The 19,072-nt window shown below is 48.1% G+C and overlaps 1 long non-coding RNA gene across 1 annotated transcript; it reads left to right on the forward strand.

The window, feature by feature from the left end:
* Positions 1 to 3,607: 3,607 nt before the first annotated feature.
* LOC109759409 (uncharacterized) lies at positions 3,608 to 17,815 on the forward strand. The gene is made up of 3 exons (XR_002232081.3): positions 3,608 to 3,693; positions 4,188 to 4,263; positions 17,734 to 17,815. It is a non-coding gene; the product is annotated as an uncharacterized lncRNA (long non-coding RNA).
* Positions 17,816 to 19,072: the final 1,257 nt, after the last annotated feature.

Here is a 19,072-nt window from a genome sequence, read left to right on the forward strand (position 1 = left end):
CCATCTAATTTTTTCAAGTGGATTTCGTGGAGCGTTTCATGAAGGACCACCACCCCTTCTAGGATGTTTCTGTCCGGCATGAAAGCAGTTTGGGACTGCTGCACCACAGAATGCGCAATCTGTGTGAGCCTATTAGTCCCAACCTTGGTGAAAATTTTGAAACTAACATTGAGAAGGCAAATCGGCCTGAACTGCTCAATTCTCACAGCCTCCGTTTTCTTAGGAAGCAATGTTATTGTTCCAAAATTTAAGTGAAATAACTGAAGCTATCCAGAGAATAGATCATGGAACATAGGTAGCATATCCCCCTTGATAATATGCCAACACTTTTTATAGAACTCCGCTGGAAATCCATCCGGCCCTGGAGCCTTATTGTTTTTCATCTGCGCAATAGCTTCAAACACCTCTTTCTCCGAGAACGGGGCGACCAAAATATCATTATCATCAGCAGTGAGTTGAGGCACATCCTCAATCCTGGACTCATCCAGGGACACACAATTATCCTCCGGAGGACCAAACAACTGCTTATAGTACTCGGTTATGTATAATTTTAGGTTATCCTGACCTAAAATAGTTCCTTCATCTTGTTCAAGCTGAAAGATTCTCTTCTTTCTGTGCCTGCCATTAGCGATCAAGTGAAAGAATTGAGTGTTCGCGTCCCCCTGGACAACTTTGCGGACCTTAGCCCGCAACGCCCACTTTAATTCCTCTTCGCGGAGAAGCTCTTTCAACCTCATCTCCGCTTCTAGCTTAGCATGAAGCTCCGTGGCTTGCAAAATTGTGGATTCAGCTTTTAAATCTAGGGACTGAATAAGTGTAAGGAGCCTTTCCTTTTCGACCTTATAAATTCCACTAAGGTGCTTAGCCCACCCACGTAAGAAACTTCTCAAATGCCTAATCTTATTCTGCCAGCGCTCAACGGAAGTCCTACCTCCTGCATCCTTAGCCCATTCCCTGTCTATCAGATCCAAGGAGCCTTCACGTTCAAACCATGCCAGCTCGAATGAAAAGGAGTTTTTGTTTCCCACGTGGTTTGGCTCACCAGAGTCCACGAATAAAGGCGTGTGATTAGAGATTCCGCGCGAGAGAGCCTGGACCATTACCAAAGGGAATTTCTGTTCCCATTCGACGCTCGCTAGGACTCGATCCAGCTTCTCAAACATCGGGTTTGGCAAAGCATTAGCCCAAGTAAAATTTCTACCGGAAAGCTCTATCTCTCTCGGATCCAAGCTTTCAATAATGGTATTAAACATAAACGATCATCTGCCGTCAAAATTATCATTATTCTTTTCCTCTCTCCTCCTAATGATATTAAAGTCACCCCAACTAAAATTAGGAGCTGCTCAGAGCCGCAAATTCGAACAAGATCCGCCAAAAACTCTGGTTTAAGCTCAGGCTGCGTGGCACCATAGACCGCCACCAGAGCCCAGTTAAACCCATCTGCTTTGGACCTAACCCGAAACTTAACCCCGAAGTCACCCATCACGACACTTCGGACTTCCAGCAAAGCTACTGAGTCCAATAAAAGATATAACCTTGCTGGAAATGTATAGGGCAGTATAACACATGGCAACATTAATTGATGAATAGAGTTTTGCCTGAGCGAGGTATTCCTCTCTTTGTATTGTTTTTATACCAGATATTACATGTGCTACCTGTGATGGCAAGGTTAAATTTGTTACTATCCTGATCGAAGGTACATGTCCTCAGTGATTTACTCTGCTTCCTGGACTTGAACTCTTATCTTATATTATCTTATATTTATGAGAGTGCTCATATTTACATCTACATGGTCTCTTCAAAACAAAAAAGGCCTTACCGCTCCCTTCTAAGCCCATTTATTTATTGATAAGTGCCGCAGTTTTTGTATCTATTTCAGTTATTTGTATTATTTGTGTCACAATGCCTTTTCTTCATATGCATAACATTTTGCATAATTTCCTTCATTATGTCTGTAACGCAAGTGTTTGCGCTCTTTTATTCATTTTGTATTAGACAATACGCACTGTAGCAGAATTGATATATCCCAGTGTTTGCGCTCTTTTGCAAGTATTGTTCTGCACTAAAGAAAGAAATATTTGCTCATAAACTTGGGTCTTTGGTACTGTTCTGTAAAAGTAGATCACAGATTTTAGGGGCTATGCACATTTAGTGTTGTTGCTCCTTTCCGAGTCCAAAAAAACTCATTTTCCACATGTCTAAAGTTTCGATAAACATGCGGAAATTGGTTTGCTCCCATTCCTCACTAGAAGCATATGGTATGGTTTGTTGTGCATCGTCGAAATAATTTTGGTTGATGACTATATCCTGTCACTCACTCAGCCGGTCTGATTGTTTGCACTCATACTCTCTTGGGTTTCACCCATTTCGTAAATATTTGAGCCATGATGCATCCCTCTTGATCTTCTCTAGAAAGGACTTCAGTCTGTGAAGATTTTAATAGGTGTTCAGGTCGTTATCGAGGTTAATTAGAAATGGATACCATCAAAGGTTTATAGTTCAGTAATTACTTTAAAATTTTATTTATGGTGCAGAAACAACAGAATTGTTCAGGTGTAAAACTATTGCTCAATGGCTGAACCCGAAGAAATGCTACTCGTACTATTGTTCATCAGAGTCAAAGACCATGCACTTTTGTTCAATTTCCTTATATGCGTTTGACTTACTTTCTCACCATCTGACTTGATCGTAACAGTATACATATACAGCTATGCATATACAGTTAGAGGTATGCTACTCCAAACATATGTTCATTTTTGGTTTAGATTTTGTAGATTGAACTAACGCGATATGAAAATTATCCGTCACCCCAAAGGTTCCTCCCTGTTTCGGGATTAGTATTTTGATCTCTATTTGAAAAAGGACAAGAACAGACTCACTAAAACCATCAGGTTCCTCCCTGTTGGTTTCAACATCAGTATTTTGATCTCTGTTTGAAAACTATTAGTAAAGGACAGATAAGAACACGTGTTTTTGGTGTGCAAGAGAGTAGTCATAGTTAGAAGATTAGATTTTTCATGTCTTACATATATCTTCTTCTATAAACAATGTTCTATAACTTCTGGATTTGTTGTAGGTTTGAAGATGAAAATCTACCTGATATATTGTTCTTGGGATTAAGTATTGTAGCGATATATCCAAGAATTTGAATGATCTATCTGCTACCAGGTTGCTATACTTACCACAAATTGAATATTTTGTGTGCTTATGCTCTTAGTGCAGCTACATATTTCATTGTACATACAGACAAATTATTGATCTTATTTTCAAATATTATTCCTCGGTGTTAAGCTGCAGGCTGAGTTCCGATTGTTCTTTTGCCAGAAACAGAGCAGGTAATGCCATAGGCAAAGCACAGTAGAGTATAAATTTCACAAAGAAGGTCATGTAATATTTTGCTTAGGTTCATTCAAATATCTAGAGTTGACATGCATATGTTGCTTTTATGTGCACATGTTGTTAGTTTTTTATCTGCAACTAGCTCTATAATTTGTCAAGTGGTTGCTGCACTCTGCTTCTTTGTACACTTGTGTAAAAAGTTTTTTCCCCAATATATCCCATTAAGCAAATAAAAGTTGTCTTTATTTTTTGTTTGCTTCACTTCTCTAAAGTTTTGTTACTGTTGCAGGAGAGACGTGAGGGTTAGTTGCATTCATGTTGCTCCATTGCTTGAGATGGATCCATTTGATTGAGGTATGTTCCTGCCCTTTTGTCCCACATCGTTTTTTTCCTTTTAAATTTGTAACACACCATCATATCTACCGGTAGGTGCCATTCTTCTTGTCTTTGCATGTCGGTTTGTATGTATAGGTTGCCGGGCAGATTATTGGCACATAGGATGCACAACTGTACTATTACTGATTATACATATACATAAGAAAATGAGAAAGGTCCACTAAATAATCACGGCGCGAGGGCGATTAACGCAGCTGAATCATTGAATTACCCGCCTACAGAATGTTCACCACTTGAGAGTTCCTTCCCTTGTTTCTAATCAATCTACATAGATACTTCTTCATTAAGCTTTTGTGCACCATCGGAATTCATCTTTGGCTGCTCTGTTTCCCCTCGATGTCGATTTCATTTATATATGACATTCGCTTAGCTATTAGCTTACACCATGCATGGCCTCTGTATTTTATTTCTATTTGACTTGCGACCATTCTCCTTCTTATTGCTTTTCATAGGTGCCATGCTGGAAAGAGAATATCTTTGTGTTTGTGTTACAGAAAGCATGGCTGGCCTCTGTATTTATTTTTTAAGGTCGGCACACTACTTTTGTTAACCTGTAAGAAAATCTCTACTATAAAAGGAGCTAGGCTACCCGCCATTCTGGGGCCTCTCCCGTGCGCACACATATTGGCCATCTGATTAGAGGTTGGATGATTTTTCACCGTTGGATTTTACTGTTTGATGTAAAGTATAGTTACCACACTGTTTTTTATCAAGTGCCTGTTACTGGACCCCTATGATCCTTGGCCCACGAGGCACCGAAGGGTTGGTCAGCCCAATCCATGACCAATAACGCTCGGAGTGAAAACCCTAGACCACGAGCGGTAAAAAAGAGACTGTTGAGGATATAGACCTTAGAGTCACCCGCCAGGAGGGGCCGGGTTACTCATAATGGTCATTGCCAGAAGCCCGGTGCCAAGCTTGAAGACGGTGGGCCAAAGATGGGCTTAAGACCCGGATATGGCTTAAGGCCCGTAGTTACAATCATTATCATGGTAGAACTTGTAGTGTAAGGCAAGAATAGTTGAGAGTCCGAGCCGGACACTCTTATGAGCCGGCCGGGACTCTGAGAGCTGCTGGGTGTCAGCCTCCCTATATAAAGGGACGACCCGGCAGCGGTTTAGGGACAGGAAAGATTTCATCGAGAGCCAGGCATAGCAGTTAAGCTCCCTGGTCATCGAAACCCTAATCAATACCACCTCAACTGGACGTAGGCTGTTACCTTCATCGTAAGGGGCCGAACCAGTATAAACCCTCGTGTTCCTTGTCCCGTTAACCCCTTCAAGCTTCCTAGCGGCGATGGCTCCATGACTAAGTCCTAGCTTGAGGACATCTGCCGTGACAATTCCACGACAGTTGGCGCCCACCGTGGGGCCAGCGCACGGTGGATTTGAGTTCTTGAAGGGCGGCTTCGAAGGGCTCAAGCGATACGCTGTGGGCCGGATGACCAAGAGTCGTCGCGGCAGGCTCTACATCGACGATACAAACTGGGGCCCCGACGCCGGCTCAATTGAGTACGGGTACCGGGTCCCCTTCGGCGGAATTCATGTTTTCATTGGCAAGATTGGTGAGCCGGGCCCTGAGCCGGATCTCTGCACCGATCTCATCGAGACGGCTCAGTGTGCACGACCCGCCCGGGCCCGGCCTGCCTTAAGGCATGCTTTTGTGGGATGTATCCATGGAGGGCTCTCTAATCGATCTGGATCTGGTGATGAGACGGCCGCCGGCTCTGACGGCGAGTCGTCCACCGATGAGTCAAACTCGTTGTATCAACTTCAAGATGGCAGGCTCATGGGTTGTTCCGATGGTGACAGTATTCCGGACCCGTTTGAGCCGCCAAGCCGGGTTGGAATCTTCATGGCCGGTGCGCAGCCTGTTCAGAACCCTGCTGCTGGAGCGGGAAACCCGGTGCCCTCGCCGGCTCAGGTGCTAATGGATCTCACGGACAAGATGACGGCCCTGTTAACCGCCATGGTTGACCCGGCGGATCAAGCTCAGCATGATGCGGAGGTGGCACAGTTAAGGTTGGATCTAGTGAAAGCTAAGGAGGATCTGGCAGCACAAGGGATCAGGATGGCTGCGGAGAGGGCGGCTCTCGATGCCCAAACCCGGTTGATTCAAGCGCAGTCCTTCTGGCTCACGATGGATCAAAACGCGTCCAATGAGGTCCTGAGAAGGAGGCATCAAAAGGCCCAATCTCGACTCCCTCCGGTTTACGATCCACGAACCTCTTCAACACGCCAGGTGCAGGGTCTAGTAACCCGCTAGGGGTCATAGTGCCCGGGTCCGGGACCCCTATTCAGCCACAAGTGATGGGGCCTCCCCAGGTGCACCCTGCCCCGCCTCCGTACGTGCCAATACCACCGGGTCATTATGCTAACCCGCTGGAGAACATGGTCGCCGCGGCAGCACGACTGGCGGCTCTCCCAATTGACGGCGACTCTCCGACGGCTATTGAAACCCGCCGGGTCAGGGAACTCCTTCAGACAGCACTGCCGCAGCAAGAGGCGTACTCCTACAGCCGGGACAGGATCCACTCGACCCCTCGTCCAGGCTGGAGCCCGAGTTACAGCAGGCACATGGCCTCAGCGACCGGCTCAAGTAACGTCCGACGCCATGACCCGCCCCCTGGCCATGGCCCGGCTCATAATGGAGCCTTTCACGCAGCAGACCAAGACAGAGCGCGGCAAGAGGCGGAGCAAGTGCCTCAGTTGACGGCTTACCAGACTCCCCCTGCTTATCCGACGACTTCCGTCGACGTGGGTATCCCTACCAGGACTGGGGGTGTCCCTTGTTTAGTGCCAGCTATCCGCAATGAACGTCTACCCAAGGACTTCAAAGGCCCTAGGAAGGTGCCTAATTACACGGCTGACTTACAACCCGCAGCCTGGATCGAGAGTTACGAGATGGCCATGGAACTGCTGGAGGTCAGTGAGGCGGCAAGGGCCAAGTACTTCACCATGATGTTAGATGGGACTGCCCGCACTTGGTTGAAAGGGTTACCACCGAATTCCATCGGGTCTTGGGCTAAGCTGAAAGCCCGGTTCATCCAAAACTTCAAGGATACCTGTAGGCAGTCTATGTCAATTGTGGATTTGACTAACTGTAAGCAGCAGGAGGGTGAATCCACGACACATTGGGTTCGCCGGGTCAAAGAGATCATACATTCATCAGATAAGATGGATGCCGGCTCTGCAGTCTTAATGTTGGAGCAGAATTGTCGTTTCGTGCCCCTGAAGATGAAACTCGGGCGGCTTAAGCGCGACTGCAATGATATGGGTACACTGATGGCGGCTCTTGTCAAGTACGCCGATTCTGATGGTACCAAGGACCCCGCTTCAGATGATGAAAGGACAGGGAAGGGAAAGAAGAACGACAATGGCAAGGGTCCTCAGCATAACCCGGGAAACCAAGGAGGAGGCAAGCGCAAGGCCGATGGCAGCCTAGAGTTTGTAGCCAACGCCAGCTCACAAGGTAATAACCAGCGACGCAAGGGGAGGCCCCCTCCCCGAGCCGGCGGGTCAGGCCCGACGCTGGAGCAGCTGTTGAATGAGCCTTGTCCAAGGCATGGCTCCAAAGAGAAGCCAGCTACCCATCTATGGAAGGATTGTGCAATCATGAAGGCCTTTATGAATTACAATGGCCCGGGCGGCGGTTCAGGCGCCGGTGGCTTTCATGGCCCGGGCGGCGGCTCAAATTCTAATCCTCAGAACGGTCAGGGGGGCTTTAATCAGCAGTCTGGCCAGGGTCATCAACAGCAGCAGGGGGGTTATCAGACCAATCCAAAGCAGCTTAGCGGTGGACAGTATCATGTGTTTACCACCAGTCTGTGTAAGAGGGCTGTGAATGCTGTTGAGCCGGCGGTTCCACGCTACTTGCGGTGGTCTGAGCAGCCTATAGTGTGGAGTAGGGAGGATCACCCTCCCCGGGTGGATAATCCGGGTCACTTGGCCTTAGTGGTGGCTCCTCAGGTGGGAGGATATAAGTTCACTAAGGTGCTCATGGATGGAGGCAGCAGCATCAACATCCTCTATTATGAGACGTTCCGTCGTATGGGGTTGATTGATAAGAACCTCAGCCAGTCAAACACTATTTTCCACGGTGTGGTACCTGGTAAGTCAGCTTATCCAGTCGGCAAGATCGAGTTGGAAGTAGCCTTTGGAGATGAGCACAACTACAGGGTGGAAAAATTGACCTTTGAGGTGGTCAAAATAAAAAGTCCATACCATGCCATATTTGGGCGGCCGTGTTACGTGTATTTACAGCTCAAGATGCCGGGTCATAATGGGACCATTACGGTTCACGGCAGCCGGAAGGTGGCCCTGGAGTGTGAGGAAGGCGATGCAGCTTATGCAGAATCTGTTTGTGCAACAAAGGAGTTGAAGTTTTACAAAGACAATGTTGACCCAACAGATATGACCTCTCTGAAAAAGCCGACTACGGAACATGAGCCGGCAATGAAATTTAAGCCGGCTGATGAGACTAAGCTTGTTGATTTTGTTCCAGGAGATTCATCTCAGCAGTTTAGCATCGGTGCCAATCTGGATCCAAAATAGGAAAGCGCGCTCATCGAGTTCATCCGTGAGAATAGGGACATTTTTGCATGGAAGCCGTCTGACATGCCAGGTGTACCTAGAGAACTTGCTGAGCACACTCTCAATGTTGATCCGAAATTTAAGCTGGTCAGGAAGTTCCTTCGGCGGTTTAATGAAGAGAGGCGGAAAGCTATTGGCGAAGAGGTGGCCCGGCTCTTGGTGGCCGGATTTATTGTTGAAGTCTTTCACCCATAATGGTTAGCTAACCCGGTGCTCGTACTCAAGAAGAACGGCACTTGGCGGATGTGTGTGGACTACATGGACTTAAACAAGGCGTGTCCGGCTGATCCTTTTGCCCTTCCCCGTATTGATCAAATTATTGATGCTACGGCAGGTTGTGCGCGCTTAAGTTTCTTGGATGCTTATTCCGGATACCATCAGATTAAAATGGCAGTTAAGGAACAGGAGAAGACGGCGTTCATCACTCCCTTTGGAGCCTTCTGCTATGTGTCCATGCCCTTTGGACTCAAGTGTGCACAGGCGACTTATCAGCGTTGCGTGCAGAACTGTCTTCATAACCAGATTGGGCGCAATGTTCATGCTTATGTGGACGATATTGTGGTTAAATCCATGAAGGAGGAAACCCTGATAGATGACCTGAGGGAAACCTTTGATAATCTCCGGGTCTATCAGATGATGCTTAACCCGGCCAAGTGTGTTTTTGGTGTTCCTGCAGGCAAGCTCTTGGGGTTTTTGGTTTCTGACAGAGGCATTGAAGCTAATCCGGAGAAGATCAAGGCCATCACCTCCCTGGCTAAGCCGGTGTGTATAAACGACGTTCAGCGCTTGGCGGGTCGCATCGCTGCTTTAAGCCGGTTTATAAGCCGTTTGGGTGAGAAGGCCATGCCATTATATCAGTTGATGAAGAAAACTGATAACTTTGTCTGGAATGATGCAGCTAATACCGCTTTTGAGGATTTGAAGAAGCAGCTGGCAGACCCCCAGTCCTTGCTGCTCCGGTTGATAAGGAGCCCTTATTACTGTATGTGGCGGCGAACACACGAGCCATCAGTGTGGCTGTGGTGGTGGAGCGCAAGGAAGAGGGTAAGGAGCATCCGGTTCAGCGGCCGGTTTATTATGTCAGCGAAGTGCTCATCGAGTCCAAACAGCGGTATCCACATTGGCAGAAGCTTGTTTATGGTGTGTTCATGGCGAGCCGGAAGCTTAAGCATTATTTCCAGGGTCATCCCATCATTGTGGTCAGTTCTGCACCTCTTGGTGATATCATTCAAAACAGAGAGGCCACAGGGAGAGTGGCTAAGTGGGCTATAGAGCTCGGACCCCATGGTCTGAAATACGTGCCACGCACTGCTGTTAAATCTCAGGCCTTGGTGGATTTCATCAATGATTGGACAGAGTCACAAGTGCCCGAGCAAAAGCCGGATAACACATATTGGACTATTCACTTTGATGGGTCCAGGCAGTTGGAGGGCTCGGGGGCTGGAGTCGTGTTGGCTTCCCCTAAAGGTGACAAGCTCCATTATGTGCTACAGTTGATGTTTCCTTGCACTAACAATGCGGCTGAGTACGAGGCCTTGCTCCACGGTCTTCGGATGGCTAAGGAGATGAGCTTGAGCCGGGTAAGGTGCTTCGGCGACTCAGACTTGGTGGCTCAACAAGTATCAGGAAAGTGGGACTCCAAGGACCCTCTCATGGCGGCTTATCGCCGAGAAGTTGATGCTATTGCTGGGCACTTTCAGGGTTACCAAGTAGATCACATCGATCGCAGGAAGAACGAGGCGGCTGATGCTTTAAGCCGGCTGGGCTCTCAGCGAAAGCCGGTTCCGCCTAATACTTTCCTGGATGTCCTGTATAACCCTTCTGTTAAGTTGCCTACAGAGGAAGACTTGGCTGTCCCTGACCCAGAGGCACGACTGGTGGCGGCTCTCCACATCATACCAGACTGGACAATGCCGTATCTGGCTTACATGACCCGGGGAGACTTGCCTGAGGATGAAACTTTGGCCAGACAAATAACCCGACGGTCTAAGTCAATGATTGTTATCAATGGTGAGTTGCATCGCCGCAGTGTTACGGGAGCGTTCCAGCGTTGTGTATCTCCTAAGGAGGGTCAAGAGATCTTGCGCGAGATTCATGAAGGGGATTGTGGCCATCATGCCGGCTCAAAGTCTCTTCTGGCCAAGGCTTTCCGTCATGATTTTTATTGGCTGACGGCTCATGCTGATGCGGAGGACTTGGTCAGTAAATGTGATGGTTGCCAAAGGTTCTCGCGACGGGCTCATGTGCCAGCTCAGGAGCTGAGGATGATCCCAATTACTTGGCCCTTTGCGGTCTGGGGGCTTGATATGGTTGGGCCTTTTAAAAGGTCCAAAGATAAGAAGACCCACCTCTTGGTGGCAGTTGACAAATTTACCAAGTGGGTTGAAGCGGAGCCAGTTAGCAAATGTGATGCAGCCACGGCGGTTCAGTTTATGAAAAAGGTGATTTTTCGCTTTGGCTTTCCGCACAGCATTATAACTGACAATGGCACCAATCTATCCAAAGGCGCCATGGAAGAATTTTGTCAACGAGAGCATATCCGACTTGATGTCTCCTCAGTGGCTCATCCTCAGTCCAATGGTCAAGCTGAGAGAGCTAATCAGGAGATTCTGAAGGGCATCAAGCCCCGGCTTCTGGTCCCTTTGCAACGGACGCCGGGTTGTTGGGTGGAGGAGTTGCCCTCCGTGTTATGGAGCATCAACACTACTCCTAACAAGTCTACAGGTTTCACGCCTTTCTTCATGGTTTATGGGGCAGAAGCAGTCCTCCCCGGTGACATCCGTCACGACTCGCCTCGAGTGGCGGCTTACGTTGAGGCGGATAATGAACATGCGCGCCAAGATGCTCTTGACTTGTTGGACGAACAGCGTGATGTGGCAGCAGCTCGCTCAGCAATTTACCAACAGGACCTGCGCCGTTATCATAGTCGCCGGGTTAAATCCCGGGTCTTCCAGGAAGGCGATCTGGTGCTCCGGCTCATCCAAGATCAAACAGATGCGCACAAGCTATCCCCGCCTTGGGAAGGGCCCTTTGTGGTCAGCAAGAATTTCTACAACGGGTCATATTACCTCATTGACATTCGGGAGCACAAAGATTCACGTAAGTCGGAGGAAGAGACCCGTCGGCCGTGGAACATAGCCCAGCTACGGCCTTACTACACTTGAGCCACCGGCTCTCATAATGTACATATTTCTCTACGCCATGTATATATTATGATAAGCAATAAAATAGGACATCTGTCCTTTTTTCTCCTCCAAATGTGCACGTGTTGTTTTCATTGCAAGATTACATGATAACTTGAAGGAGGATCCGGCTTATGATCGTATTCGAATCTAGCCGTAGGCAATAAGGTCACTTGGGGGCTTCCTGTTCAAACATGGGTCGTATTCGAACCAAAGAGAACATAGCTGTCGATACCCATTTGATTGGCAAAGTGCCGAGCTCATTGGGGAGTCTCTTTGATCATATTTGAATCATAGATCAGCCCCCTTTGGGAACCGACGTGGATCATATTCAAATCAGCGTTGTTAAACAACTCCTAAGGTCATTTGGGGGCTTCCTGTTCAAACATCGTCGTATTCGAACCAAAGAGAACATAGCTGTCGGTACCCTCTTGATTGGCATCGCCACACCCACTGGGGGCTATATGATCGCATTCGAATCTTAGCATAACCCCTTTGGGACGGGTCTCTGGTCGTATTCGAACCGGAAGCCTCTAAGTTTTCTAATTAATAGCAAGCTCTTCTGATTATTTCAAGTGTGCACGACGGGTCTCACTTTGCCGGTTTAACTTTGATTTATGGTACTAGTCGAATACAATCGGTGTTATTAAGACTGGTAAACCGGAATTGAGATACCAACCTTATTACCCGGGTTATATAAGCCGGAAGTGTGCTTGCAGGCCGGATGTTAAAGACAACTATTTAAGCTTACGGAACATGAATGATCAACTATGACCCGAAGAAATATAAGGAAGCAACTTCAATGGAATTCAGCATTCAACGCGTGCACGATGGCACGGCAAAGTTAAAGTGTTGATCCTATTCTATTACACGACTCATCGAGTCCAAAAGGGTGAAACATTGTTTAAATAAGCCGCCTGCAGAGTTATGATGCTTGCTGGGTGGAAGTCTCCGGTTCATCCCTTTCCGCTCCTCCGGCTGGTTCCAAGACCTGGAAAGTTGACGACTTCCAGTCAATACCGCTCAGAGCTTCAAATTGGGCTTCCTCATCGATTAACCCGGCCGGGTCAATCTCCGGGACAAAGGTGTGCTTACGAGCCGGCGGGACTAAGCTGAGGGCTTCATAGCGCGGAGTAGGAATCCTCTGATTCTCTGCATCGTAACCCGGCTGGTACTTAGTCAGGTCCATATCATTGCCAATCAGAGTGGCCACCGGGCGTACGACCTTCACGCAGGCTGCAAAGTCCCTTTGGTCGAAGGGGGTGCCATCTTCTTTCAGGCTGGGGTAGCCAAGGGCAATGTCCGCCGGGTCTAGCTCTGGAAGGAAGGCCTTGGCCCGGCTTAGAGCAGCTATGGCTCCGGCTCTTGCAGAGGCTCGTCGCAGCTCTTGGATACGTTGAGGAAGAACGGCGAGCCGGCGAAGAACTTCCGCCAGGTGAGTCGGCACCTCATTGGATAGGGCCACCACAGCCAAAGCACGCTGTGACCCGGTGTAGAGTTGCTCCACCAGGGTGTACACGGCCTTCAGCTTGGTTACCACGCTTTGGTTGAGGTTGGCGCTTCTGGGACCTGTTTAACAGAATAAGATAAGCCGCCGACAAGGATGAGTTATGAGATATAAAGATTCTAAACTTGATGAAAGCCGGTGAAATGACTTACCGAATATTGCGGCAACCATCTGGGACACTTGGCGCTTTAAGCCGGAGAGTTCGGCGGTCTTCTCTGAGAGAGCCATCTCCGCCTGTTCGGCCCGGTTCACCAGAGTGGCCTTCTCTTCGGCCCAGGCTCTCCGTTCAGCATCAAAGTCCGTCTTCAGCTTTTCTTGCGCAGCAATACTGGACACAAATTTAGCATTTGCTTTCCGGGTCTCAGTTTCTTGCGCCTTCAGACGGGTCTTGAGGTCAGAGATGTCAGGTTCAAACTTCTTGCCAGCAGCCTGCATAATTTCCGGGTTATAGGATGAACAGTTATTATACAATTTTCAAAGTCCCAAGCGCTTTCCAAGCAAAGACACTTGGCACTTGGGGGCTAATGCATATTGAACGTTTCTATTTACAAATTGCCGGTTCAATTGAGTAAGCCGGAACTTAAGTCTACAGCATATTCTATCATGAGTCGTAGACATGGGGGCTAGAGCATGGTAAGAATAACAAGATAGCTATACAGTAAACAAGAAGAAAGAAGAGTGGTACCTCTGACTTCTGCTGAATCTGGTTCACCATGCCGATCTCTGCATCCCGGCTCTTGTGCACTTGGCTGACGTAGCCGGAGACGAGTTCTCCGATGCTCAGGTTGGCGTAGTCGGTGAGGTCCAGATCAACCCGGCGGGGCTGTAGCAACTCCCCCTTGGCAGAACAGTTGGCCAGCGCAGTAGGTCTCCCCGGCTCAACAAATTCCGTCCGGGTGATTACCACATCCGGGTCATCTGCTGGAGGCCTCCGGGTTACCAGAAGCTTCTGCTATGGGCTTGTTGGTTGGAGCAGCGGCCTTAGGAGCAGAGGCAGCTGGCGGTTCTTGAGCGGCTACCTCCGGCTCAGGCAAGTCCGGCTCATCGACCGGCTTGTTCTTCTTCGCCCTTTTGCTGAGTTTTGCTTGGGCACTGAAAAGACAAAGGTTAAGCACAATAGTGTAAGTAAAGACAAAGTACAACATGAGATGATTAACATTACCCGGGCACGGTCTTGAAAGCCGGCAGATTCGACTGCATAGAGTCGCCAGAAGAGGGGGAAGTTTCCTGATAATTTGAGTCAGAAGAGTTGAGCGGTTGACGTATAACACCTGCCAAAGGATGAAAAGGGTACAACTTTGAGATCACCTCGGTCCGGCGTTTCCTCGATGCGTCAGGTAACCCGGAGGAGAGGTCAGTGTCTTTGTTGGTCCGGGTGTGCCGCCGGCTTTCATGAACCTGTCGCTTCAAAATAAATTGAGGATCTTGATAAGCTAAAGGATGTGAAAAGCTTACTTTCCGGGTTACCCTTCGGACTTTCAGCCTTGGCAAGGGCTCCGAGTCGGAGGAAGGTGACATTACCTCTTCAACCACCGGGTTACTTGCGCCGGTGTCATCCTGTTGATGAATAGTATTGATAAGGTGGACAGAAATAAATAGCAGATATAGCAAGAGCTTACAGGTTCAGGGGTTATCTCTGACTCGGAGCTGTCGCTTAATTGCATCAGCTCTGAAGCAGTAGGCCTACTTCCCTTCTTACGGGGAGCGGCTTTCTTGGCGGCTTTCTTCGCCTTTCTGGCCTTCTTGGCCACCTCATGGTCATATTTGACCTTCCAGAACTTGTCATCAGCCTGAAAAATACAAGGATGATTTCTTAAAGATTCAGATGACGGTTATCTACAGAAGAAGATAAAATGTTCAGATCAGCGGCTTACCGCTGGGGCTGGGTTGGTCTTGCAGAAGGGGGCTAACCCGGTCCTCCCGCAGTCTGCCAGGCTCTCGTTCAAAAGAGCCTTGGTCATATCCTCAGCAACATCTTCAGGGAGATCGTTGCGGCTGTGTCTCTGGGGGTCATCCTTTCGGCCCGTGTACTCGCACATTAAGCCAGGGCGGCGGCTCAATGGGATCACCCGCCAGGAGATCCAGACTCGGACTAGGTCAATTCCGTTGAGACCATTGCCCAGGAGAGCCTTGATCTTGTTGATGGCGGGGAGCAGAGGTTGGCGCTCCGCCTGAGTTAACTTGTCAGACAGAGGGTGAGTTGGCTCCAGACGTGAAGGGCGAAAGCCGGGCAGTGGGCTCTCGTCAGCCGGCGATGTGTCTTGGCAATAGAACCATGTCTGGTTCCAGTCCTTTGGGTGACTCGGCGGCTCGGCGTAAGGGAAAAGGCAATCTCTCCATCGCTGAATGGAGATTCCGCCAAGTTCCAAACTTGGCCCGTTGGCGCACTCGTTCTGGCGGTTCAGATAGAAGAGTTCTCTGAATAGTGGCAGGCTGGGCTCTTCTCCAAGATAAACCTCGCAGAACACTTGGAAATTGCATATGTTGGACACCGAGTTGGGTCCTATATCTTGCGGCCGCAGGTCAAAGAAATTCAGTACATCCCTGAAGAACTTTGAGCCAGGCGGTGCGAAGCCCCGGCTCATATGATCCGCAAAAATCACTACCTCCCCGTCCTTTGGCTGTGGTCTCTCTTCTGACGGGTCAGGGGCACGGTAGGACATGACGTCTTTCTTAGGCAGGTAGCCTGATTTGACAAAATCTGCTAAAGTCTCGTTGGTGACATTGGACCTCATCCAATTGCAAGTGATGGAGGCTTTAGGAGCTTTGGGAGGCATGGTGAAAGTCGGCAGCCTATGATAAAAGGAAACGTCCGGTTTAATTATAAGCCGGAGGAAATTTACAGTTCAATGTTAAGGTGGCGGCTTATGAAGGGGACTAATGACATATATCTAAGTGCACCGGGTTATTTAAGCCGCCCGAGGTATTGAGAGTAATTCGATTGTCTACGGCCTTATCACAGATGAGCCGGAAAATTCTATGGCGCATGGTCTCCTTTTGAGTCGGAAGATTCTACGGGGCGTGGTTTCTTTAAACCGGAAATGTAAACCGCCATGACTCAATGAGTGCAGTTTTTTACTAAGTGTGGTGAAAACAGGTTTCACACATGGCAGTAAATAATTTGGATCAAAATGATCGGTCAAAAGGAAAGTTTCTAGACCTAAAAACAGACGCAGGAGAAGTTCTTGGGCTCGAACAAGGCTCTTATGCAGTAAAAAGAGGGCTACTTGCATGTGAAATGGGTGCTAAACAGCTACCGCAGTGGTTCTATACAAGGCTAAGATAAAAAAAGGGCAGTAAAAATGAAAACTACCGGAGCTCGTGGGCGACGGCGACGAACACAGAAGAATAGCAGGAGTTGAATGTGGATCTATTCTACGAGGAAGAAGGAACTTACAGAGGCAGGTGAGCTGTGAGGGTTCGCCGCGGTTCTCTGGACGAATCAGGGTGATGCAGCGGCCAAAGTCGACGAAGACGCGGAGCTCTGTTGCGGTGGCGGCGGCGGCGGAGCTCGAGCAGTACGGAAGCAGCGAGAGGAAGAGGACGACTGAAGGGGGAGAATGGAAAGACCTGAGGGTCGGGCTATTTATAAAGGCGAGCTCATAAGTGGGCGCGAGAAACGAGAGACCACGGCGTGGTTATCTCCCCATGAAACGCCTCGATTTTCGGGATGGCAGTAAAGATAAGATCCGTCGCGGATCTGGTGGAGTAAAAAACGGACTTAATGGAAGATGACGTCACGGCGGATTACCCGGAGTCCAGAGGATGACGTCACGCCGGGTTATGGCCTTCACATAGTTGTAAGCCGGAGATTTTTCTGTCAAAAGGATTAAAGATTGACATGAGCCGGCTCAAATCAATCTGGGGCCTAATGTTGAGGATATAGACCTTAGAGTAACCCGCCAGGAGGGGCCGGGTTACTCATAATGGTCATTGCCAGAAGCCCGGTGCCAAGCTTGAAGACGGTGGGCCAAAGATGGGCTTAAGACCCGGATATGGCTTAAGGCCCGTAGTTACAATCATTATCATGGTAGAACTTGTAGTGTAAGGCAAGAATAGTTGAGAGTCCGAGCCGGACACTCTTATGAGCCGGCCGGGACTCTGAGAGCTGCTGGGTGGCAGCCTCCCTATATAAAGGGACGACCCGGCAACGGTTTAGGGACAGGAAAGATTTCATCGAGAGCCAGGCATAGCAGTTAAGCTCCCTGGTCATCGAAACCCTAATCAATACCACCTCAACTGGGCGTAGGCTGTTACCTTCACCGTAAGGGGCCGAACCAGTATAAACCCTCGTTTTCCTTGTCCCGTTAACCCCTTCAAGCTTCCTAGCGGCGATGGCTCCACGACTAAGTCCTAGCTTGAGGACATCTGCCGTGACAATTCCACGACAGAGACCCCCTCCACTTCCTTCCTTCCACCCCTCGATGCAGGTTCATAACCAATTTCTCAAAAACGAATGAGTTCAGAAAGATTGTAGTGAACCAAAAGGACTTAGACATCATCAGTCAACCCTTGTTGAATTTCTTAGATTGATGTTGCCTTGCTTGTATATTCTTGAGATATAGTGCAATGTTTGATAGTTTGTCGTGTAATCGTGTTGATTTTGCTGAACTAAGCCTCTCTTAGTATATCTAGGATTATTACTAGAACATGTTGTTCCATGTTGCAGCAATGATCTTTCTACTCGTGAATAGTTTATATTTCTTCTAAATGGCAGTGCACGCCGCAGTAGCCAGGACAGACGACATCAATGGTGGTTAGGAACTAAATCGACAAGCATCGATATTTTTGTTAGGAAAGTAACACATCTTCCTATACTATATGTTAGTGTGATTCTGTTGCTTTCTAAACCCAATCTATGTTGCTTCATCTCATGGACAAGGGATCGGCTACAGGAGCGCTAGGAGCCAAGGAGTGGAACATGACTTCCTCGAATCTAGCCGAGGTGCTCCTCTCTCTTTGCTTTTACTTCCTCCATTCACATTTACCTATATGGCTCTGTTCTATTTGTGATGTTCTCTGCTTGGTTTGGCTTCCCTTGATTGATGCTAATTATTCTGCGCATTTTCCTATGGAAGCTGCATTTTATTCGCTTTTTCGTATTGTGAATGCTTTGTAGATTGACATTATTGAGTAGGCTTCCTGATTAGGAATCATTTAACTAATTAGCCTTGGTACCCCAACCCAATATATTCCGTTCATCAGTTGTTAACATGGATACACCGAGCCAAATTATTTATGCTAGATAGGTTTGTGTATTTTTTATAATAGGTAGATTCAAGATTTGCCTCTTGTACTTTGTTTTACCTATTGTACTTTGGTTAGCAGATAAAATGTGATGTTGTCCTGTTGAGATTAAACAGATGACTAGGGAAGCATCACACTATCAGACGAAGTGCATGTTACATCAAACAAAATACATAATCGAGCTACCTTGGACCCTAATGCTTCAATCACTATCTGTAATCTCAAATAGACTCTTTTGGAAATTCATGATGTTGTGGTTGCGCTTCAGAGCGTGACTAGCGTGGCATGTCTCTCATTGCAGAAGAAAGGCATATGATCCAGACTCAGATTCAAGCTGCATTGAGGGTTATGCTGGAGACATGGATGATGGCTTAAACCACTATGTGCGACTGTAGGCTGCGGCGGAGACAGGCCCCAGGCAGCCCGGGCGGATGCCTAGGGCATGAGGCTGATTCCCTTCGTATACTGTAGAGAGCATTGTAACTACAGTGCTGGAAGGCTTCCTAGGCCGGCCGGGGGTGTGGCTGAATCCTGGCACCGCCACTGACCATAGGCATGCCTGCCTAGACGACGAAATTATGTTCGATACTGCTCGGACATGTAGCGATAACTCTACCTAATACCACCACCTTCTCGCGTCTTGGTCCTTGCTGCGAGAAAGACAATGCATCTCTGGCCTTTGCTAATATAGCTTACTTTTATAAAGCCAATGTATGCCATTATCAAGTGATCTGAATATCTTCTTTTAAGCTACCAAGTACCATGTAATGGAACATAAATATCTATTAAGTTAGTTCTAAATCAATCTC

This window comes from Aegilops tauschii, chromosome 5, assembly GCF_002575655.3.
Source record: "Aegilops tauschii subsp. strangulata cultivar AL8/78 chromosome 5, Aet v6.0, whole genome shotgun sequence".
NCBI lineage: Eukaryota > Viridiplantae > Streptophyta > Magnoliopsida > Poales > Poaceae > Aegilops > Aegilops tauschii.